General features: G+C 48.1%; 1 protein-coding gene across 3 annotated transcripts in view; it reads right to left on the bottom strand.

Moving 5' to 3' along the window:
* LOC110502665 (epidermal growth factor receptor kinase substrate 8-like protein 2) overlaps window positions 1-24,602 on the bottom strand; it is a 134,505-nt gene that overhangs the window by 20,054 nt on the left and 89,849 nt on the right. The window lies entirely within an intron of this gene.

Genomic DNA, 24,602 nt, shown 5'->3' with positions numbered 1-24,602 from the left:
TAAAGGGGTAGGACCACAGTAAAGGGGTAGGACCACAGTAAAGGGGTAGGACCAGAGTAAAGGGGTAGGACCACAGTAAAGGGGTAGGACAACAGTAAAGGGTTAGTAAAGGGGTAGGACCAGAGTAAAGGGGTAGGACCACAGTAAAGGGGTAGGACAACAGTAAAGGGTTAGTAAAGGGGTAGAACCACAGTAAAGGGGTAGGACCACAGTAAAGGGGTAGGACCACAGTAAAGGGGCAGGACCAGAGTAAAGGGGTAGGACCAGAGTAAAGGGGTAGGACCAGAGTAAAGGGGTAGGACCACAGAAAAGGGGTAGGACCACAGTAAAGGGGTAGGAACAGAGTAAAGGGGTAGGAACAGAGTAAAGGGTTAGGACCACAGTAAAGGGTTAGGACCAGAGTAAAGGGGTAGGCGAACAGTAAAGGGTTAGTAAAGGGGTAGGAACAGAGTAAAGGGTTAGGACAACAGTAAAGGGTTAGTAAAGGGGTAGGACCAGAGTAAAGGGGTAGGACCACAGTAAATGGGTAGGAACAGAGTAAAGGGGTAGGACCACAGTAAATGGGTAGGAACAGAGTAAAGGGGTAGGAACAGAGTAAAGGGTTGGGACCACAGTAAAGGTTTAGGACCAGAGTAAAGGGTTAGGACCAGAGTAAAGGGTTAGGACAACAGTAAAGGGTTAGTAAAGGGGTAGGACCACAGTAAAGGGGTAGGACCACAGTAAAGGGTTAGGACCAGAGTAAAGGGGTAGGACAACAGTAAAGGGTTAGGACCAGAGTAAAGGGTTAGGACAACAGTAAAGGGTTAGTAAAGGGGTAGGACCAGAGTAAAGGGGTAGGACCAGAGTAAAGGGGTAGGACAAGAGTAAAGGGGTAGGAACAGAGTAAAGGGGTAGGAACAGAGTAAAGGGGTAGGACCACAGTAAAGGGGTAGGAACAGAGTAAAGGGGTAGGACCAGAGTAAAGGGGTAGGACCACAGTAAAGGGTAGGACCACAGTAAAGGGTTAGGACCCCAGTAAAGGGTTAGGACCACAGTAAAGGGTTAGGACCAGAGTAAATGGGTAGGACCACAGTAAAGGGGTAGGACCAGAGTAAAGGGTTAGGACCAGAGTAAAGGGGTAGGAACAGAGTAAAGGGGTAGGAACAGAGTAAAGGGTTAGGAACAGAGTAAAGGGGTAGGAACAGAGTAAAGGGGTAGGACCAGAGTAAAGGGGTAGGAACAGAGTAAAGGGGTAGGACAACAGTAAAGGGGTAGGAACAGAGTAAAGGGGTAGGACCAGAGTAAAGGGGTAGGACCACAGTAAAGGGGTAGGACCACAGTAAAGGGGTAGGAACAGAGTAAAGGGGTAGGAACAGAGTAAAGGGGTAGGACAACAGTAAAGGGTTAGTAAAGGGGTAGGACCACAGTAAAGGGGTAGGACCAGAGTAAAGGGGTAGGACCACAGTAAAGGGGTAGGACCAGAGTAAAGGGGTAGGACCAGAGTAAAGGGGGTAGGACCACAGTAAAGGGGTAGGACCACAGTAAAGGGGTAGGAACAGAGTAAAGGGGTAGGAACAGAGTAAAGGGTTAGGAACACAGTAAAGGGTTAGGACCAGAGTAAAGGGGTAGGACAACAGTAAAGGGTTAGTAAAGGGGTAGGACCAGAGTAAAGGGTTAGGACAACAGTAAAGGGTTAGTAAAGGGGTAGGACCAGAGTAAAGGGGTAGGACCACAGTAAATGGGTAGGAACAGAGTAAAGGGGTAGGACCACAGTAAATGGGTAGGAACAGAGTAAAGGGGTAGGAACAGAGTAAAGGGTTGGGACCACAGTAAAGGTTTAGGACCAGAGTAAAGGGTTAGGACCAGAGTAAAGGGTTAGGACAACAGTAAAGGGTTAGTAAAGGGGTAGGACCACAGTAAAGGGGTAGGACCACAGTAAAGGGTTAGGACCAGAGTAAAGGGGTAGGACAACAGTAAAGGGTTAGGACCAGAGTAAAGGGTTAGGACAACAGTAAAGGGTTAGTAAAGGGGTAGGACCAGAGTAAAGGGGTAGGACCAGAGTAAAGGGGTAGGAAAAGAGTAAAGGGGTAGGAACAGAGTAAAGGGGTAGGAACAGAGTAAAGGGGTAGGACCAGAGTAAAGGGGTAGGACCACAGTAAAGGGGTAGGAACAGAGTAAAGGGGTAGGACCAGAGTAAAGGGGTAGGACCACAGTAAAGGGTAGGACCACAGTAAAGGGTTAGGACCCCAGTAAAGGGTTAGGACCACAGTAAAGGGTTAGGACCAGAGTAAATGGGTAGGACCACAGTAAAGGGGTAGGACCAGAGTAAAGGGTTAGGACCAGAGTAAAGGGGTAGGAACAGAGTAAAGGGGTAGGAACAGAGTAAAGGGTTAGGAACAGAGTAAAGGGGTAGGAACAGAGTAAAGGGGTAGGACCAGAGTAAAGGGGTAGGAACAGAGTAAAGGGGTAGGACCAGAGTAAAGGGGTAGGAACAGAGTAAAGGGGTAGGACCAGAGTAAAGGGGTAGGACCACAGTAAAGGGGTAGGACCACAGTAAAGGGGTAGGAACAGAGTAAAGGGGTAGGAACAGAGTAAAGGGGTAGGACAACAGTAAAGGGTTAGTAAAGGGGTAGGACCACAGTAAAGGGGTAGGACCAGAGTAAAGGGGTAGGACCACAGTAAAGGGGTAGGACCAGAGTAAAGGGGTAGGACCAGAGTAAAGGGGGTAGGACCACAGTAAAGGGGTAGGACCACAGTAAAGGGGTAGGAACAGAGTAAAGGGGTAGGAACAGAGTAAAGGGTTAGGAACACAGTAAAGGGTTAGGACCAGAGTAAAGGGGTAGGACAACAGTAAAGGGTTAGTAAAGGGGTAGGACCAGAGTAAAGGGTTAGGACAACAGTAAAGGGTTAGTAAAGGGGTAGGACCAGAGTTAAGGGGTAGGACCACAGTAAATGGGAAGGAACAGAGTAAAGGGGTAGGACCACAGTAAATGGGTAGGAACAGAGTAAAGGGGTAGGAACAGAGTAAAGGGTTGGGACCACAGTAAAGGGTTAGGACCAGAGTAAAGGGTTAGGACCACAGTAAAGGGTTAGGACCAGAGTAAAGGGTTAGGACAACAGTAAAGGGTTAGTAAAGGGGTAGGACCACAGTAAAGGGGTAGGACCACAGTAAAGGGTTAGGACCAGAGTAAAGGGGTAGGACCACAGTAAAGGGTTAGGACCAGAGTAAAGGCTTAGGACAACAGTAAAGGGGTAGGAACAGAGTAAAGGGGTAGGAAAAGAGTAAAGGGGTAGGAACAGAGTAAAGGGGTAGGACCAGAGTAAAGGGGTAGGACCACAGTAAAGGGTTAATAAAGGGGTAGGACCAGAGTAAAGGGGTAGGACCAGAGTAAAGGGGTAGGAACAGAGTAAAGGGTTAGGAACACAGTAAAGGGTTAGGACCAGAGTAAAGGGTTAGGACAACAGTAAAGGGGTAGGACCAGAGTAAAGGGGTAGACCCACAGTAAATGGGTAGGAACAGAGTAAAGGGGTAGGAACAGAGTAAAGGGGTAGGAACAGAGTAAAGAGTTAGGAACACAGTAAAGGGTTAGGACCAGAGTAAAGGGTTAGGACCAGAGTTAAGGGGTAGGAACAGAGTAAAGGGGTAGGAACAGAGTAAAGGGGTAGGAACAGAGTAAAGGGTTAGGACCAGAGTAAAGGGTTAGGACCACAGTAAAGGGGTAGGAACAGAGTAAAGGGGTAGGAACAGAGTAAAGGGGTAGGAACAGAGTAAAGGGGTAGGACCAGAGTAAAGGGGTAGGACCAGAGTAAAGGGGTAGGACAACAGTAAAGGGGTAGGACCACAGTAAAGGGGTAGGAACAAAGTAAAGGGTTAGGACCAGAGTAAAGGGTTAGGACAACAGTAAAGGGTTAGGACCAGAGTAAAGGGTTAGGACCAGAGTAAAGGGGTAGGACCAGAGTAAAGGGGTAGGACCAGAGTAAAGGGGTAGGACCACAGTAAAGGGTAGGACCACAGTAAAGGGGTAGGCCGACAGTAAAGGGGTAGGACCACAGTAAGGGGTAGGACCACAGTAAAGGGGTAGGCCGACAGTAAAGGGGTAGGACCACAGTAAACGGGTAGGACCACAGTAAAGGGGTAGGACCAGAGTAAAGGGGTAGGACCACAGTAAAGGGTTAGGACCACAGTAAAGGGTTAGGACAACAGTAAAGGGTTAGGACCAGAGTAAATGGGTAGGACCACAGTAAAGGGGTAGGAACAGAGTAAAGGGGTAGGAACAGAGTAAAGGGGTAGGAACAGAGTAAAGGGTTAGGACCAGAGTAAAGGGTTAGGACCACAGTAAAGGGGTAGGACCACAGTAAAGGGGTAGGAACAGAGTAAAGGGGTAGGAACAGAGTAAAGGGGTAGGACCAGAGTAAAGGGGTAGGACCACAGTAAAGGGGTAGGACAACAGTAAAGGGGTAGGACCACAGTAAAGGGGTAGGAACAGAGTAAAGGGTTAGGACCAGAGTAAAGGGTTAGGACAACAGTAAAGGGTTAGGACCAGAGTAAAGGGGTAGGACCAGAGTAAAGGGGTAGGACCACAGTAAAGGGTAGGACCACAGTAAAGGGGTAGGCCGACAGTAAAGGGGTAGGACCACAGTAAGGGGTAGGACCACAGTAAAGGGGTAGGCCGACAGTAAAGGGGTAGGACCACAGTAAAGGGGTAGGACCACAGTAAAGGGGTAGGACCAGAGTAAAGGGGTAGGACCACAGTAAAGGGTTAGGACCACAGTAAAGGGTTAGGACCACAGTAAAGGGGTAGGACCAGAGTAAAGGGTTAGGACCAGAGTAAAGGGGTAGGAACAGAGTAAAGGGGTAGGAAAAGAGTAAAGGGTTAGGACAACAGTAAAGGGGTAGGACCAGAGTAAAGTGGTAGGACCAGAGTAAAGGGGTAGGACCACAGTAAAGGGTTAGGAACAGAGTAAAGGGGTAGGACCACAGTAAAGGGGTAGGAGCAGAGTAAAGGGGTAGGAACAGAGTTAAGGGGTAGGAACAGAGTAAAGGGTTAGGAACACAGTAAAGGGTTAGGACCAGAGTAAAGGGTTAGGACAACAGTAAAGGGGTAGGACCAGAGTAAAGGGGTAGGACCACAGTAAATGGTTAGGAACAGAGTAAAGGGGTAGGACCAGAGTTAAGGGGAAGGAACAGAGTAAAGGGGTAGGAACAGAGTAAAGGGGTAGGAACAGAGTAAAGGGTTAGGACCACAGTAAAGGGGTAGGAACAGAGTAAAGGGGTAGGAACAGAGTAAAGGGGTAGGACCAGAGTAAAGGGTTAGGACAACAGTAAAGGGTTAGGACCAGAGTAAAGGGTTAGGACAACAGTAAAGGGGTAGGACCAGAGTAAAGGGGTAGGACCACAGTAAAGGGTAGGACCACAGTAAAGGGTTAGGACCACAGTAAAGGGTTAGGACCACAGTAAAGGGTTAGGACCAGAGTAAATGGGTAGGACCACAGTAAAGGGGTAGGACCAGAGTAAAGGGTTAGGACCAGAGTAAAGGGGTAGGAACAGAGTAAAGGGGTAGGAACAGAGTAAAGGGTTAGGAACAGAGTAAAGGGGTAGGAACAGAGTAAAGGGTTAAGAACACAGTAAAGGGGTAGGAACAGAGTAAAGGGTTAGGAACAGAGTAAAGGGGTAGGAAAAGAGTAAAGGGTTAGGAACACAGTAAAGGGGTAGGAACAGAGTAAAGGGGTAGGAACAGAGTAAAGGGGTAGGAACAGAGTAAAGGGGTAGGACCAGAGTAAAGGGGTAGGAACAGAGTAAAGGGGTAGGACCAGAGTAAAGGGGTAGGACCACAGTAAAGGGGTAGGACCACAGTAAAGGGGTAGGAACAGAGTAAAGGGGTAGGACAACAGTAAAGGGTTAGTAAAGGGGTAGGACCACAGTAAAGGGGTAGGACCACAGTAAAGGGGTAGGACCACAGTAAAGGGGTAGGACCAGAGTAAAGGGGTAGGACCAGAGTAAAGGGGGTAGGACCACAGTAAAGGGGTAGGACCACAGTAAAGGGGTAGGAACAGAGTAAAGGGGTAGGAACAGAGTAAAGGGTTAGGACCACAGTAAAGGGGTAGGAACAGAGTAAAGGGGTAGGAACAGAGTAAAGGGGTAGGACCAGAGTAAAGGGTTAGGACAACAGTAAAGGGTTAGGACCAGAGTAAAGGGTTAGGACAACAGTAAAGGGGTAGGACCAGAGTAAAGGGGTAGGACCACAGTAAAGGGGTAGGACCAGAGTAAAGGGTTAGGACCAGAGTAAAGGGGTAGGAACAGAGTAAAGGGGTAGGAAAAGAGTAAAGGGTTAGGACAACAGTAAAGGGGTAGGACCAGAGTAAAGTGGTAGGACCAGAGTAAAGGGGTAGGACCACAGTAAAGGGTTAGGAACAGAGTAAAGGGGTAGGACCACAGTAAAGGGGTAGGAGCAGAGTAAAGGGGTAGGAACAGAGTTAAGGGGTAGGAACAGAGTAAAGGGTTAGGAACACAGTAAAGGGTTAGGACCAGAGTAAAGGGTTAGGACAACAGTAAAGGGGTAGGACCAGAGTAAAGGGGTAGGACCACAGTAAATGGTTAGGAACAGAGTAAAGGGGTAGGACCAGAGTTAAGGGGAAGGAACAGAGTAAAGGGGTAGGAACAGAGTAAAGGGGTAGGAACAGAGTAAAGGGTTAGGACCACAGTAAAGGGGTAGGAACAGAGTAAAGGGGTAGGAACAGAGTAAAGGGGTAGGACCAGAGTAAAGGGTTAGGACAACAGTAAAGGGTTAGGACCAGAGTAAAGGGTTAGGACAACAGTAAAGGGGTAGGACCAGAGTAAAGGGGTAGGACCACAGTAAAGGGTAGGACCACAGTAAAGGGTTAGGACCACAGTAAAGGGTTAGGACCACAGTAAAGGGTTAGGACCAGAGTAAATGGGTAGGACCACAGTAAAGGGGTAGGACCAGAGTAAAGGGTTAGGACCAGAGTAAAGGGGTAGGAACAGAGTAAAGGGGTAGGAAGAGAGTAAAGGGTTAGGAACAGAGTAAAGGGGTAGGACCAGAGTAAAGGGTTAGGACAACAGTAAAGGGTTAGGACCAGAGTAAAGGGTTAGGACAACAGTAAAGGGGTAGGACCAGAGTAAAGGGGTAGGACCACAGTAAAGGGGTAGGACCAGAGTAAAGGGTTAGGACCAGAGTAAAGGGGTAGGAACAGAGTAAAGGGGTAGGAAAAGAGTAAAGGGTTAGGACAACAGTAAAGGGGTAGGACCAGAGTAAAGTGGTAGGACCAAAGTAAAGGGGTAGGACCACAGTAAAGGGTTAGGAACAGAGTAAAGGGGTAGGACCACAGTAAAGGGGTAGGAGCAGAGTAAAGGGGTAGGAACAGAGTTAAGGGGTAGGAACAGAGTAAAGGGTTAGGAACACAGTAAAGGGTTAGGACCAGAGTAAAGGGTTAGGACAACAGTAAAGGGGTAGGACCAGAGTAAAGGGGTAGGACCACAGTAAATGGTTAGGAACAGAGTAAAGGGGTAGGACCAGAGTTAAGGGGAAGGAACAGAGTAAAGGGGTAGGAACAGAGTAAAGGGGTAGGAACAGAGTAAAGGGTTAGGACCACAGTAAAGGGGTAGGAACAGAGTAAAGGGGTAGGAACAGAGTAAAGGGGTAGGACCAGAGTAAAGGGTTAGGACAACAGTAAAGGGTTAGGACCAGAGTAAAGGGTTAGGACAACAGTAAAGGGGTAGGACCAGAGTAAAGGGGTAGGACCACAGTAAAGGGTAGGACCACAGTAAAGGGTTAGGACCACAGTAAAGGGTTAGGACCACAGTAAAGGGTTAGGACCAGAGTAAATGGGTAGGACCACAGTAAAGGGGTAGGACCAGAGTAAAGGGTTAGGACCAGAGTAAAGGGGTAGGAACAGAGTAAAGGGGTAGGAACAGAGTAAAGGGTTAGGAACAGAGTAAAGGGGTAGGAACAGAGTAAAGGGTTAAGAACACAGTAAAGGGGTAGGAACAGAGTAAAGGGTTAGGAACAGAGTAAAGGGGTAGGAAAAGAGTAAAGGGTTAGGAACACAGTAAAGGGGTAGGAACAGAGTAAAGGGGTAGGAACAGAGTAAAGGGGTAGGAACAGAGTAAAGGGGTAGGACCAGAGTAAAGGGGTAGGAACAGAGTAAAGGGGTAGGACCAGAGTAAAGGGGTAGGAACAGAGTAAAGGGGTAGGACCAGAGTAAAGGGGTAGGACCACAGTAAAGGGGTAGGACCACAGTAAAGGGGTAGGAACAGAGTAAAGGGGTAGGAACAGAGTAAAGGGGTAGGACAACAGTAAAGGGTTAGTAAAGGGGTAGGACCACAGTAAAGGGGTAGGACCACAGTAAAGGGGTAGGACCACAGTAAAGGGGTAGGACCAGAGTAAAGGGGTAGGACCAGAGTAAAGGGGGTAGGACCACAGTAAAGGGGTAGGACCACAGTAAAGGGGTAGGAACAGAGTAAAGGGGTAGGAACAGAGTAAAGGGTTAGGACCACAGTAAAGGGGTAGGAACAGAGTAAAGGGGTAGGAACAGAGTAAAGGGGTAGGACCAGAGTAAAGGGTTAGGACAACAGTAAAGGGTTAGGACCAGAGTAAAGGGTTAGGACAACAGTAAAGGGGTAGGACCAGAGTAAAGGGGTAGGACCACAGTAAAGGGTAGGACCACAGTAAAGGGTTAGGACCACAGTAAAGGGTTAGGACCACAGTAAAGGGTTAGGACCAGAGTAAATGGGTAGGACCACAGTAAAGGGGTAGGACCAGAGTAAAGGGTTAGGACCAGAGTAAAGGGGTAGGAACAGAGTAAAGGGGTAGGAACAGAGTAAAGGGTTAGGAACAGAGTAAAGGGGTAGGAACAGAGTAAAGGGTTAAGAACACAGTAAAGGGGTAGGAACAGAGTAAAGGTTTAGGAACAGAGTAAAGGGGTAGGAAAAGAGTAAAGGGTTAGGAACACAGTAAAGGGGTAGGAACAGAGTAAAGGGGTAGGACCAGAGTAAAGGGGTAGGAACAGAGTAAAGGGGTAGGACCAGAGTAAAGGGGTAGGAACAGAGTAAAGGGGTAGGACCAGAGTAAAGGGGTAGGAACAGAGTAAAGGGGTAGGACCAGAGTAAAGGTGTAGGACCACAGTAAAGGGGTAGGACCACAGTAAAGGGGTAGGAACAGAGTAAAGGGGTAGGAACAGAGTAAAGGGGTAGGACAACAGTAAAGGGTTAGTAAAGGGGTAGGACCACAGTAAAGGGGTAGGACCACAGTAAAGGGGTAGGACCACAGTAAAGGGGTAGGACCAGAGTAAAGGGGTAGGACCAGAGTAAAGGGGGTAGGACCACAGTAAAGGGGTAGGACCACAGTAAAGGGGTAGGAACAGAGTAAAGGGGTAGGAACAGAGTAAAGGGTTAGGACCACAGTAAAGGGGTAGGAACAGAGTAAAGGGGTAGGAACAGAGTAAAGGGGTAGGACCAGAGTAAAGGGTTAGGACAACAGTAAAGGGTTAGGACCAGAGTAAAGGGTTAGGACAACAGTAAAGGGGTAGGACCAGAGTAAAGGGGTAGGACCACAGTAAAGGGTAGGACCACAGTAAAGGGTTAGGACCACAGTAAAGGGTTAGGACCACAGTAAAGGGTTAGGACCAGAGTAAATGGGTAGGACCACAGTAAAGGGGTAGGACCAGAGTAAAGGGTTAGGACCAGAGTAAAGGGGTAGGAACAGAGTAAAGGGGTAGGAACAGAGTAAAGGGTTAGGAACAGAGTAAAGGGGTAGGAACAGAGTAAAGGGTTAAGAACACAGTAAAGGGGTAGGAACAGAGTAAAGGGTTAGGAACAGAGTAAAGGGGTAGGAAAAGAGTAAAGGGTTAGGAACACAGTAAAGGGGTAGGAACAGAGTAAAGGGGTAGGACCAGAGTAAAGGGTGTAGGACCACAGTAAAGGGGTAGGACCACAGTAAAGGGGTAGGAACAGAGTAAAGGGGTAGGAACAGAGTAAAGGGTTAGGAACACAGTAAAGGGTTAGGACCAGAGTAAAGGGGTAGGACAACAGTAAAGGGTTAGTAAAGGGGTAGGACCAGAGTAAAGGGTTAGGACAACAGTAAAGGGTTAGTAAAGGGGTAGGACCAGAGTTAAGGGGTAGGACCACAGTAAATGGGTAGGAACAGAGTAAAGGGGTAGGACCACAGTAAATGGGTAGGAACAGAGTAAAGGGGTAGGAACAGAGTAAAGGGTTGGGACCACAGTAAAGGGTTAGGACCAGAGTAAAGGGTTAGGACCACAGTAAAGGGTTAGGACCAGAGTAAAGGGTTAGGACAACAGTAAAGGGTTAGTAAAGGGGTAGGACCACAGTAAAGGGGTAGGACCACAGTAAAGGGTTAGGACCAGAGTAAAGGAGTAGGACCACAGTAAAGGGTTAGGACCAGAGTAAAGGGTTAGGACAACAGTAAAGGGTTAGTAAAGGGGTAGGACAAGAGTAAAGGGGTAGGACCAGAGTAAAGGTGTAGGAACAGAGTAAAGGGGTAGGAACACAGTAAAGGGTTAGGACCAGAGTAAAGGGTTAGGACAACAGTAAAGGAGTAGGAACAGAGTAAAGGGGTAGGAAAAGAGTAAAGGGGTAGGAACAGAGTAAAGGGGTAGGACCAGAGTAAAGGGGTAGGACCACAGTAAAGGGTTAATAAAGGGGTAGGACCAGAGTAAAGGGGTAGGACCAGAGTAAAGGGGTAGGAACAGAGTAAAGAGTTAGGAACACAGTAAAGGGTTAGGACCAGAGTAAAGGGTTAGGACCAGAGTTAAGGGGTAGGAACAGAGTAAAGGGGTAGGAACAGAGTAAAGGGGTAGGAACAGAGTAAAGGGTTAGGACCAGAGTAAAGGGTTAGGACCACAGTAAAGGGGTAGGACAACAGTAAAGGGGTAGGACCACAGTAAAGGGGTAGGAACAGAGTAAAGGGTTAGGACCAGAGTAAAGGGTTAGGACAACAGTAAAGGGTTAGGACCAGAGTAAAGCGTTAGGACCAGAGTAAAGGGGTAGGACCACAGTAAAGGGTAGGACCACAGTAAAGGGGTAGGCCGACAGTAAAGGGGTAGGACCACAGTAAGGGGTAGGACCACAGTAAAGGGGTAGGCCGACAGTAAAGGGGTAGGACCACAGTAAAGGGGTAGGACCACAGTAAAGGGGTAGGACCAGAGTAAAGGGGTAGGACCACAGTAAAGGGTTAGGACCACAGTAAAGGGTTAGGACCACAGTAAAGGGTTAGGACCAGAGTAAATGGGTAGGACCACAGTAAAGGGGTAGGACCAGAGTAAAGGGTTAGGACCAGAGTAAAGGGTTAGGACAACAGTAAAGGGTTAGGACCAGAGTAAAGCGTTAGGACCAGAGTAAAGGGGTAGGACCACAGTAAAGGGTAGGACCACAGTAAAGGGGTAGGAACAGAGTAAAGGGTTAGGACCAGAGTAAAGGGTTAGGACAACAGTAAAGGGTTAGGACCAGAGTAAAGCGATAGGACCAGAGTAAAGGGGTAGGACCACAGTAAAGGGTAGGACCACAGTAAAGGGGTAGGCCGACAGTAAAGGGGTAGGACCACAGTAAGGGGTAGGACCACAGTAAAGGGGTAGGCCGACAGTAAAGGGGTAGGACCACAGTAAAGGGGTAGGACCACAGTAAAGGGGTAGGACCAGAGTAAAGGGGTAGGACCACAGTAAAGGGTTAGGACCACAGTAAAGGGTTAGGACCACAGTAAAGGGTTAGGACCAGAGTAAATGGGTAGGACCACAGTAAAGGGGTAGGACCAGAGTAAAGGGTTAGGACCAGAGTAAAGGGGTAGGAACAGAGTAAAAGGGTAGGAACAGAGTAAAGAGTTAGGAACACATTAAAGGGTTAGGACCAGAGTAAAGGGGTAGGACCACAGTAAAGGGTTAATAAAGGGGTAGGACCAGAGTAAAGGGGTAGGACCCGAGTAAAGGGGTAGGAACAGAGAAAAGGGTTAGGAACACAGTAAAGGGTTAGCACCAGAGTAAAGGGTTAGGACAACAGTAAAGGGGTAGGACCAGAGTAAAGGGGTAGACCCACAGTAAATGGGTAGGAACAGAGTAAAGGGGTAGGAACAGAGTAAAGGGGTAGGAACAGAGTAAAGAGTTAGGAACACAGTAAAGGGTTAGGACCAGAGTAAAGGGTTAGGACCAGAGTTAAGGGGTAGGAACAGAGTAAAGGGGTAGGAACAGAGTAAAGGGGTAGGAACAGAGTAAAGAGTTAGGAACACAGTAAAGGGTTAGGACCAGAGTAAATGGGTAGGACCACAGTAAAGGGGTAGGAACAGAGTAAAGGGGTAGGAACAGAGTAAAGGGGTAGGAACAGAGTAAAGGGTTAGGACCAGAGTAAAGGGTTAGGACCACAGTAAAGGGGTAGGAACAGAGTAAAGGGGTAGGGACAGAGTAAAGGGGTAGGAACAGAGTAAAGGGGTAGGACCAGAGTAAAGGGGTAGGATCACAGTAAAGGGGTAGGACAACAGTAAAGGGGTAGGACCACAGTAAAGGGGTAGGAACAGAGTAAAGGGTTAGGACCAGAGTAAAGGGTTAGGACAACAGTAAAGGGTTAGGACCAGAGTAAAGGGTTAGGACAACAGTAAAGGGGTAGGACCAGAGTAAAGGGGTAGGACCAGAGTAAAGGGGTAGGACCACAGTAAAGGGTAGGACCACAGTAAAGGGGTAGGCCGACAGTAAAGGGGTAGGACCACAGTAAAGGGGTAGGACCACAGTAAAGGGGTAGGACCAGAGTAAAGGGGTAGGACCACAGTAAAGGGTTAGGACCACAGTAAAGGGTTAGGACCAGAGTAAATGGGTAGGACCACAGTAAAGGGGTAGGACCAGAGAAAAGGGTTAGGACCAGAGTAAAGGGGTAGGAACAGAGTAAAGGGGTAGGAACAGAGTAAAGGGTTAGGAACATAGTAAAGGGGTAGGAACAGAGTAAAGGGTTAAGAACACAGTAAAGGGGTAGGAACAGAGTAAAGGGTTAGGAACAGAGTAAAGGGGTAGGAAAAGAGTAAAGGGTTAGGAACACAGTAAAGGGGTAGGAACAGAGTAAAGGGGTAGGAACAGAGTAAAGGGGTAGGAACAGAGTAAAGGGGTAGGACCAGAGTAAAGGGGTAGGAACAGAGTAAAGGGGTAGGACCAGAGTAAAGGGGTAGGAACAGAGTAAAGGGGTAGGACCAGAGTAAAGGGGTAGGACCACAGTAAAGGGGTTGGAACAGAGTAAAGGGGTAGGAACAGAGTAAAGGGGTAGGACAACAGTAAAGGGTTAGTAAAGGGGTAGGACCACAGTAAAGGGGTAGGACCACAGTAAAGGGGTAGGACCACAGTAAAGGGGTAGGACCAGAGTAAAGGGGTAGGACCAGAGTAAAGGGGGTAGGACCACAGTAAAGGGGTAGGAACAGAGTAAAGGGGTAGGAACAGAGTAAAGGGTTAGGAACACAGTAAAGGGTTAGGACCAGAGTAAAGGGGTAGGACAACAGTAAAGGGTTAGTAAAGGGGTAGGACCAGAGTAAAGGGTTAGGACAACAGTAAAGGGTTAGTAAAGGGGTAGGACCAGAGTTAAGGGGTAGGACCACAGTAAATGGGTAGGAACAGAGTAAAGGGGTAGGACCACAGTAAATGGGTAGGAACAGAGTAAAGGGGTAGGAACAGAGTAAAGGGTTGGGACCACAGTAAAGGGTTAGGACCAGAGTAAAGGGTTAGGACCACAGTAAAGGGTTAGGACCAGAGTAAAGGGTTAGGACAACAGTAAAGGGTTAGTAAAGGGGTAGGACCACAGTAAAGGGGTAGGACCACAGTAAAGGGTTAGGACCAGAGTAAAGGAGTAGGACCACAGTAAAGGGTTAGGACCAGAGTAAAGGGTTAGGACAACAGTAAAGGGTTAGTAAAGGGGTAGGACAAGAGTGAAGGGGTAGGACCAGAGTAAAGGTGTAGGAACAGAGTAAAGGGGTAGGAACACAGTAAAGGGTTAGGACCAGAGTAAAGGGTTAGGACAACAGTAAAGGGGTAGGAACAGAGTAAAGGGGTAGGAAAAGAGTAAAGGGGTAGGAACAGAGTAAAGGGGTAGGACCAGAGTAAAGGGGTAGGACCACAGTAAAGGGTTAATAAAGGGGTAGGACCAGAGTAAAGGGGTAGGACCAGAGTAAAGGGGTAGGAACAGAGTAAAGAGTTAGGAACACAGTAAAGGGTTAGGACCAGAGTAAAGGGTTAGGACCAGAGTTAAGGGGTAGGAACAGAGTAAAGGGGTAGGAACAGAGTAAAGGGGTAGGAACAGAGTAAAGGGTTAGGACCAGAGTAAAGGGTTAGGACCACAGTAAAGGGGTAGGACAACAGTAAAGGGGTAGGACCACAGTAAAGGGGTAGGAACAGAGTAAAGGGTTAGGACCAGAGTAAAGGGTTAGGACAACAGTAAAGGGTTAGGACCAGAGTAAAGCGTTAGGACCAGAGTAAAGGGGTAGGACCACAGTAAAGGGTAGGACCACAGTAAAGGGGTAGGCCGACAGTAAAGGGGTAGGACCACAGTAAGGGGTAGGACCACAGTAAAGGGGTAGGCCGACAGTAAAGGGGTAGGACCACAGTAAAGGGGTAGGACCACAGTAAAGGGGTAGGACCAGAGTAAAGGGGTAGGACCACAGTAAAGGGTTAGGACCACAGTAAAGGGTTAGGACCACAGTAAAGGGGTAGGACCAGAGTAAAGGGTTAGGACCAGAGTAAAGGGGTAGGAACAGAGTAAAAGGGTAGGAACAGAGTAAAGAGTTAGGAACACAGTAAAGGGTTAGGACCAGAGTAAAGGGGTAGGACCACAGTAAAGGGTTAATAAAGGGGTAGGACCAGAGTAAAGGGGTAGGACCCGAGTAAAGGGGTAGGAACAGAGAAAAGGGTTAGGAACACAGTAAAGGGTTAGCACCAGAGTAAAGGGTTAGGACAACAGTAAAGGGGTAGGACCAGAGTAAAGGGGTAGACCCACAGTAAATGGGTAGGAACAGAGTAAAGGGGTAGGAACAGAGTAAAGGGGTAGGAACAGAGTAAAGAGTTAGGAACACAGTAAAGGGTTAGGACCAGAGTAAAGGGTTAGGACCAGAGTTAAGGGGTAGGAACAGAGTAAAGGGGTAGGAACAGAGTAAAGGGGTAGGAACAGAGGAAAGAGTTAGGAACACAGTAAAGGGTTAGGACCAGAGTAAATGGGTAGGACCACAGTAAAGGGGTAGGAAAGAGTAAAGGGGTAGGAACAGAGTAAAGGGGTAGGAACAGAGTAAAGGGTTAGGACCAGAGTAAAGGGTTAGGACCACAATAAAGGGGTAGGAACAGAGTAAAGGGGTAGGAACAGAGTAAAGGGGTAGGAACAGAGTAAAGGGGTAGGACCAGAGTAAAGGGGTAGGATCACAGTAAAGGGGTAGGACAACAGTAAAGGGGTAGGACCACAGTAAAGGGGTAGGAACAGAGTAAAGGGTTAGGACCAGAGTAAAGGGTTAGGACAACAGTAAAGGGTTAGGACCAGAGTAAAGGGTTAGGACAACAGTAAAGGGGTAGGACCAGAGTAAAGGGGTAGTACCAGAGTAAAGGGGTAGGACCACAGTAAAGGGTAGGACCACAGTAAAGGGGTAGGTCGACAGTAAAGGGGTAGGACCACAGTAAAGGGGTAGGACCACAGTAAAGGGGTAGGACCAGAGTAAAGGGGTAGGACCAGAGTAAAGGGGTAGGACCACAGTAAAGGGTTAGGACCACAGTAAAGGGTTAGGACCACAGTAAAGGGTTAGGACCAGAGTAAATGGGTAGGACCACAGTAAAGGGGTAGGACCAGAGTAAAGGGTTAGGACCAGAGTAAAGGGGTAGGAACAGAGTAAAGGGGTAGGAAAAGAGTAAAGGGTTAGGACAACAGTAAAGGGGTAGGACCAGAGTAAAGTGGTAGGACCAGAGTAAAGGGGTAGGACCACAGTAAAGGGTTAGGAACAGAGTAAAGGTGTAGGAACAGAGTAAAGGGTTAGGAACAGAGTAAAGGGGTAGGAACAGAGTAAAGGGGTAGGAACAGAGTAAAGGGGTAGGAACAGAGTAAAGGGGTAGGCCCAGAGTAAAGGGGTAGGACCAGAGTAAAGGGGTAGGAACAGAGTAAAGGGGTAGGAACAGAGTAAAGGGGTAGGAACAGAGTAAAGGGGTAGGAACAGAGTAAAGGGGTAGGAACAGAGTAAAGGGTTAGGACAACAGTAAAGGGTTAGGACCAGAGTAAAGGGTTAGGACAACAGTAAAGGGGTAGGACCAGAGTAAAGGGGTAGGACCAGAGTAAAGGGGTAGGACCACAGTAAAGGGTTAGGACCAGAGTAAAGGGTTAGGACAACAGTAAAGGGGTAGGACCAGAGTAAAGGGGTAGGAACAGAGTAAAGGGGTAGGAACAGAGTTAAGGGGTAGGAACAGAGTAAAGGGTTAGGAACACAGTAAAGGGTTAGGACCAGAGTAAAGGGTTAGGACAACAGTAAAGGGGTAGGACCAGAGTAAAGGGGTAGGACCACAGTAAATGGTTAGGAACAGAGTAAAGGGGTAGGACCAGAGTTAAGGGGAAGGAACAGAGTAAAGGGGTAGGAACAGAGTAAAGGGGTAGGGACAGAGTAAAGGGGTAGGAACAGAGTAAAGGGGTAGGAACAGAGTAAAGGGTTAGGACCAGAGTAAAGGGTTAGGACCACAGTAAAGGGGTAGGAACAGAGTAAAGGGGTAGGGACAGAGTAAAGGGGTAGGAACAGAGTAAAGGGGTAGGACCAGAGTAAAGGGGTAGGATCACAGTAAAGGGGTAGGACAACAGTAAAGGGGTAGGACCACAGTAAAGGGGTAGGAACAGAGTAAAGGGTTAGGACCAGAGTAAAGGGTTAGGACAACAGTAAAGGGTTAGGACCAGAGTAAAGGGTTAGGACAACAGTAAAGGGGTAGGACCAGAGTAAAGGGGTAGGACCAGAGTAAAGGGGTAGGACCACAGTAAAGGGTAGGACCACAGTAAAGGGGTAGGCCGACAGTAAAGGGGTAGGACCACAGTAAAGGGGTAGGACCACAGTAAAGGGGTAGGACCAGAGTAAAGGGGTAGGACCACAGTAAAGGGTTAGGACCACAGTAAAGGGTTAGGACCAGAGTAAATGGGTAGGACCACAGTAAAGGGGTAGGACCAGAGAAAAGGGTTAGGACCAGAGTAAAGGGGTAGGAACAGAGTAAAGGGGTAGGAACAGAGTAAAGGGTTAGGAACATAGTAAAGGGGTAGGAACAGAGTAAAGGGTTAAGAACACAGTAAAGGGGTAGGAACAGAGTAAAGGGTTAGGAACAGAGTAAAGGGGTAGGAAAAGAGTAAAGGGTTAGGAACACAGTAAAGGGGTAGGAACAGAGTAAAGGGGTAGGAACAGAGTAAAGGGGTAGGAACAGAGTAAAGGGGTAGGACCAGAGTAAAGGGGTAGGAACAGAGTAAAGGGGTAGGACCAGAGTAAAGGGGTAGGAACAGAGTAAAGGGGTAGGACCAGAGTAAAGGGGTAGGACCACAGTAAAGGGGTTGGAACAGAGTAAAGGGGTAGGAACAGAGTAAAGGGGTAGGACAACAGTAAAGGGTTAGTAAAGGGGTAGGACCACAGTAAAGGGGTAGGACCACAGTAAAGGGGTAGGACCACAGTAAAGGGGTAGGACCAGAGTAAAGGGGTAGGACCAGAGTAAAGGGGGTAGGACCACAGTAAAGGGGTAGGAACAGAGTAAAGGGGTAGGAACAGAGTAAAGGGTTAGGAACACAGTAAAGGGTTAGGACCAGAGTAAAGGGGTAGGACAACAGTAAAGGGTTAGTAAAGGGGTAGGACCAGAGTAAAGGGTTAGGACAACAGTAAAGGGTTAGTAAAGGGGTAGGACCAGAGTTAAGGGGTAGGACCACAGTAAATGGGTAGGAACAGAGTAAAGGGGTAGGACCACAGTAAATGGGTAGGAACAGAGTAAAGGGGTAGGAACAGAGTAAAGGGTTGGGACCACAGTAAAGGGTTAGGACCAGAGTAAAGGGTTAGGACCACAGTAAAGGGTTAGGACCAGAGTAAAGGGTTAGGACAACAGTAAAGGGTTAGTAAAGGGGTAGGACCACAGTAAAGGGGTAGGACCACAGTAAAGGGTTAGGACCAGAGTAAAGGAGTAGGACCACAGTAAAGGGTTAGGACCAGAGTAAAGGGTTAGGACAACAGTAAAGGGTTAGTAAAGGGGTAGGACAAGAGTGAAGGGGTAGGACCAGAGTAAAGGTGTAGGAACAGAGTAAAGGGGTAGGAACACAGTAAAGGGTTAGGACCAGAGTAAAGGGTTAGGACAACAGTAAAGGGGTAGGAACAGAGTAAAGGGGTAGGAAAAGAGTAAAGGGGTAGGAACAGAGTAAAGGGGTAGGACCAGAGTAAAGGGGTAGGACCACAGTAAAGGGTTAATAAAGGGGTAGGACCAGAGTAAAGGGGTAGGACCAGAGTAAAGGGGTAGGAACAGAGTAAAGAGTTAGGAACACAGTAAAGGGTTAGGACCAGAGTAAAGGGTTAGGACCAGAGTTAAGGGGTAGGAACAGAGTAAAGGGGTAGGAACAGAGTAAAGGGGTAGGAACAGAGTAAAGGGTTAGGACCAGAGTAAAGGGTTAGGACCACAGTAAAGGGGTAGGACAACAGTAAAGGGGTAGGACCACAGTAAAGGGGTAGGAACAGAGTAAAGGGTTAGGACCAGAGTAAAGGGTTAGGACAACAGTAAAGGGTTAGGACCAGAGTAAAGCGTTAGGACCAGAGTAAAGGGGTAGGACCACAGTAAAGGGTAGGACCACAGTAAAGGGGTAGGCCGACAGTAAAGGGGTAGGACCACAGTAAGGGGTAGGACCACAGTAAAGGGGTAGGCCGACAGTAAAGGGGTAGGACCACAGTAAAGGGGTAGGACCACAGTAAAGGGGTAGGACCAGAGTAAAGGGGTAGGACCACAGTAAAGGGTTAGGACCACAGTAAAGGGTTAGGACCACAGTAAAGGGGTAGGACCAGAGTAAAGGGTTAGGACCAGAGTAAAGGGGTAGGAACAGAGTAAAAGGGTAGGAACAGAGTAAAGAGTTAGGAACACAGTAAAGGGTTAGGACCAGAGTAAAGGGGTAGGACCACAGTAAAGGGTTAATAAAGGGGTAGGACCAGAGTAAAGGGGTAGGACCCGAGTAAAGGGGTAGGAACAGAGAAAAGGGTTAGGAACACAGTAAAGGGTTAGCACCAGAGTAAAGGGTTAGGACAACAGTAAAGGGGTAGGACCAGAGTAAAGGGGTAGACCCACAGTAAATGGGTAGGAACAGAGTAAAGGGGTAGGAACAGAGTAAAGGGGTAGGAACAGAGTAAAGAGTTAGGAACACAGTAAAGGGTTAGGACCAGAGTAAAGGGTTAGGACCAGAGTTAAGGGGTAGGAACAGAGTAAAGGGGTAGGAACAGAGTAAAGGGGTAGGAACAGAGGAAAGAGTTAGGAACACAGTAAAGGGTTAGGACCAGAGTAAATGGGTAGGACCACAGTAAAGGGGTAGGAAAGAGTAAAGGGGTAGGAACAGAGTAAAGGGGTAGGAACAGAGTAAAGGGTTAGGACCAGAGTAAAGGGTTAGGACCACAATAAAGGGGTAGGAACAGAGTAAAGGGGTAGGAACAGAGTAAAGGGGTAGGAACAGAGTAAAGGGGTAGGACCAGAGTAAAGGGGTAGGATCACAGTAAAGGGGTAGGACAACAGTAAAGGGGTAGGACCACAGTAAAGGGGTAGGAACAGAGTAAAGGGTTAGGACCAGAGTAAAGGGTTAGGACAACAGTAAAGGGTTAGGACCAGAGTAAAGGGTTAGGACAACAGTAAAGGGGTAGGACCAGAGTAAAGGGGTAGTACCAGAGTAAAGGGGTAGGACCACAGTAAAGGGTAGGACCACAGTAAAGGGGTAGGTCGACAGTAAAGGGGTAGGACCACAGTAAAGGGGTAGGACCACAGTAAAGGGGTAGGACCAGAGTAAAGGGGTAGGACCAGAGTAAAGGGGTAGGACCACAGTAAAGGGTTAGGACCACAGTAAAGGGTTAGGACCACAGTAAAGGGTTAGGACCAGAGTAAATGGGTAGGACCACAGTAAAGGGGTAGGACCAGAGTAAAGGGTTAGGACCAGAGTAAAGGGGTAGGAACAGAGTAAAGGGGTAGGAAAAGAGTAAAGGGTTAGGACAACAGTAAAGGGGTAGGACCAGAGTAAAGTGGTAGGACCAGAGTAAAGGGGTAGGACCACAGTAAAGGGTTAGGAACAGAGTAAAGGTGTAGGAACAGAGTAAAGGGTTAGGAACAGAGTAAAGGGGTAGGAACAGAGTAAAGGGGTAGGAACAGAGTAAAGGGGTAGGAACAGAGTAAAGGGGTAGGCCCAGAGTAAAGGGGTAGGACCAGAGTAAAGGGGTAGGAACAGAGTAAAGGGGTAGGAACAGAGTAAAGGGGTAGGAACAGAGTAAAGGGGTAGGAACAGAGTAAAGGGGTAGGAACAGAGTAAAGGGTTAGGACAACAGTAAAGGGTTAGGACCAGAGTAAAGGGTTAGGACAACAGTAAAGGGGTAGGACCAGAGTAAAGGGGTAGGACCAGAGTAAAGGGGTAGGACCACAGTAAAGGGTTAGGACCAGAGTAAAGGGTTAGGACAACAGTAAAGGGGTAGGACCAGAGTAAAGGGGTAGGAACAGAGTAAAGGGGTAGGAACAGAGTTAAGGGGTAGGAACAGAGTAAAGGGTTAGGAACACAGTAAAGGGTTAGGACCAGAGTAAAGGGTTAGGACAACAGTAAAGGGGTAGGACCAGAGTAAAGGGGTAGGACCACAGTAAATGGTTAGGAACAGAGTAAAGGGGTAGGACCAGAGTTAAGGGGAAGGAACAGAGTAAAGGGGTAGGAACAGAGTAAAGGGGTAGGAACAGAGTAAAGGGTTAGGACCACAGTAAAGGGGTAGGAACAGAGTAAAGGGGTAGGAACAGAGTAAAGGGGTAGGACCAGAGTAAAGGGTTAGGACAACAGTAAAGGGTTAGGACCAGAGTAAAGGGTTAGGACAACAGTAAAGGGGTAGGACCAGAGTAAAGGGGTAGGACCACAGTAAAGGGTAGGACCACAGTAAAGGGTTAGGACCACAGTAAAGGGTTAGGACCACAGTAAAGGGTTAGGACCAGAGTAAATGGGTAGGACCACAGTAAAGGGGTAGGACCAGAGTAAAGGGTTAGGACCACTGTAAAGGGGTAGGAACAGAGTAAAGGGGTAGGAACAGAGTAAAGGGTTAGGAACAGAGTAAAGGGGTAGGACCAGAGTAAAGGGTTAGGACAACAGTAAAGGGTTAGGACCAGAGTAAAGGGTTAGGACAACAGTAAAGGGGTAGGACCAGAGTAAAGGGGTAGGACCACAGTAAAGGGGTAGGACCAGAGTAAAGGGTTAGGACCAGAGTAAAGGGGTAGGAACAGAGTAAAGGGGTAGGAAAAGAGTAAAGGGTTAGGACAACAGTAAAGGGGTAGGACCAGAGTAAAGTGGTAGGACCAGAGTAAAGGGGTAGGACCACAGTAAAGGGTTAGGAACAGAGTAAAGGGGTAGGACCACAGTAAAGGGGTAGGAGCAGAGTAAAGGGGTAGGAACAGAGTTAAGGGGTAGGAACAGAGTAAAGGGTTAGGAACACAGTAAAGGGTTAGGACCAGAGTAAAGGGTTAGGACAACAGTAAAGGGGTAGGACCAGAGTAAAGGGGTAGGACCACAGTAAATGGTTAGGAACAGAGTAAAGGGGTAGGACCAGAGTTAAGGGGAAGGAACAGAGTAAAGGGGTAGGAACAGAGTAAAGGGGTAGGAACAGAGTAAAGGGTTAGGACCACAGTAAAGGGGTAGGAACAGAGTAAAGGGGTAGGAACAGAGTAAAGGGGTAGGACCAGAGTAAAGGGTTAGGACAACAGTAAAGGGTTAGGACCAGAGTAAAGGGTTAGGACAACAGTAAAGGGGTAGGACCAGAGTAAAGGGGTAGGACCACAGTAAAGGGTAGGACCACAGTAAAGGGTTAGGACCACAGTAAAGGGTTAGGACCACAGTAAAGGGTTAGGACCAGAGTAAATGGGTAGGACCACAGTAAAGGGTTAGGACCACAGTAAAGGGGTAGGACCAGAGTAAAGGGTTAGGACCAGAGTAAAGGGGTAGGAACAGAGTAAAGGGGTAGGAACAGAGTAAAGGGTTAGGAACAGAGTAAAGGGGTAGGAACAGAGTAAAGGGTTAAGAACACAGTAAAGGGGTAGGAACAGAGTAAAGGGTTAGGAACAGAGTAAAGGGGTAGGAAAAGAGTAAAGGGGTAGGAACAGAGTAAAGGGGTAGGAACAGAGTAAAGGGGTAGGACCAGAGTAAAGGGGTAGGAACAGAGTAAAGGGGTAGGACCAGAGTAAAGGGGTAGGAACAGAGTAAAGGGGTAGGACCAGAGTAAAGGGGTAGGACCACAGTAAAGGGGTAGGACCACAGTAAAGGGGTAGGAACAGAGTAAAGGGGTAGGAACAGAGTAAAGGGGTAGGACAACAGTAAAGGGTTAGTAAAGGGGTAGGACCACAGTAAAGGGGTAGGACCACAGTAAAGGGGTAGGACCACAGTAAAGGGGTAGGACCAGAGTAAAGGGGTAGGACCAGAGTAAAGGGGGTAGGACCACAGTAAAGGGGTAGGACCACAGTAAAGGGGTAGGAACAGAGTAAAGGGGTAGGAACAGAGTAAAGGGTTAGGACCACAGTAAAGGGGTAGGAACAGAGTAAAGGGGTAGGAACAGAGTAAAGGGGTAGGACCAGAGTAAAGGGTTAGGACAACAGTAAAGGGTTAGGACCAGAGTAAAGGGTTAGGACAACAGTAAAGGGGTAGGACCAGAGTAAAGGGGTAGGACCACAGTAAAGGGTAGGACCACAGTAAAGGGTTAGGACCACAGTAAAGGGTTAGGACCACAGTAAAGGGTTAGGACCAGAGTAAATGGGTAGGACCACAGTAAAGGGGTAGGACCAGAGTAAAGGGTTAGGACCAGAGTAAAGGGGTAGGAACAGAGTAAAGGGGTAGGAACAGAGTAAAGGGTTAGGAACAGAGTAAAGGGGTAGGAACAGAGTAAAGGGTTAAGAACACAGTAAAGGGGTAGGAACAGAGTAAAGGGTTAGGAACAGAGTAAAGGGGTAGGAAAAGAGTAAAGGGTTAGGAACACAGTAAAGGGGTAGGAACAGAGTAAAGGGGTAGGAACAGAGTAAAGGGGTAGGAACAGAGTAAAGGGGTAGGACCAGAGTAAAGGGGTAGGAACAGAGTAAAGGGGTAGGACCAGAGTAAAGGGGTAGGAACAGAGTAAAGGGGTAGGACCAGAGTAAAGGTGTAGGACCACAGTAAAGGGGTAGGACCACAGTAAAGGGGTAGGAACAGAGTAAAGGGGTAGGAACAGAGTAAAGGGGTAGGACAACAGTAAAGGGTTAGTAAAGGGGTAGGACCACAGTAAAGGGGTAGGACCACAGTAAAGGGGTAGGACCACAGTAAAGGGGTAGGACCAGAGTAAAGGGGTAGGACCAGAGTAAAGGGGGTAGGACCACAGTAAAGGGGTAGGACCACAGTAAAGGGGTAGGAACAGAGTAAAGGGGTAGGAACAGAGTAAAGGGTTAGGACCACAGTAAAGGGGTAGGAACAGAGTAAAGGGGTAGGAACAGAGTAAAGGGGTAGGACCAGAGTAAAGGGTTAGGACAACAGTAAAGGGTTAGGACCAGAGTAAAGGGTTAGGACAACAGTAAAGGGGTAGGACCAGAGTAAAGGGGTAGGACCACAGTAAAGGGTAGGACCACAGTAAAGGGTTAGGACCACAGTAAAGGGTTAGGACCACAGTAAAGGGTTAGGACCAGAGTAAATGGGTAGGACCACAGTAAAGGGGTAGGACCAGAGTAAAGGGTTAGGACCAGAGTAAAGGGGTAGGAACAGAGTAAAGGGGTAGGAACAGAGTAAAGGGTTAGGAACAGAGTAAAGGGGTAGGAACAGAGTAAAGGGTTAAGAACACAGTAAAGGGGTAGGAACAGAGTAAAGGGTTAGGAACAGAGTAAAGGGGTAGGAAAAGAGTAAAGGGTTAGGAACACAGTAAAGGGGTAGGAACAGAGTAAAGGGGTAGGAACAGAGTAAAGGGGTAGGAACAGAGTAAAGGGGTAGGACCAGAGTAAAGGGGTAGGAACAGAGTAAAGGGGTAGGACCAGAGTAAAGGGGTAGGAACAGAGTAAAGGGGTAGGACCAGAGTAAAGGGGTAGGACCACAGTAAAGGGGTAGGAACAGAGTAAAGGGGTAGGAACAGAGTAAAGGGGTAGGACAACAGTAAAGGGTTAGTAAAGGGGTAGGACCACAGTAAAGGGGTAGGACCACAGGAAAGGGGTAGGACCACAGTAAAGGGGTAGGACCAGAGTAAAGGGGTAGGACCAGAGTAAAGGGTGTAGGACCACAGTAAAGGGGTAGGACCACAGTAAAGGGGTAGGAACAGAGTAAAGGGGTAGGAACAGAGTAAAGGGTTAGGAACACAGTAAAGGGTTAGGACCAGAGTAAAGGGGTAGGACAACAGTAAAGGGTTAGTAAAGGGGTAGGACCAGAGTAAAGGGTTAGGACAACA

Source organism: Oncorhynchus mykiss, chromosome 2, assembly GCF_013265735.2.
Source record: "Oncorhynchus mykiss isolate Arlee chromosome 2, USDA_OmykA_1.1, whole genome shotgun sequence".
In the NCBI taxonomy this organism is placed as follows: domain Eukaryota; kingdom Metazoa; phylum Chordata; class Actinopteri; order Salmoniformes; family Salmonidae; genus Oncorhynchus; species Oncorhynchus mykiss.
The sequence above is the reverse complement of the archived record's forward strand: the minus strand, read 5'-3'. Positions and strand labels throughout refer to the sequence as shown.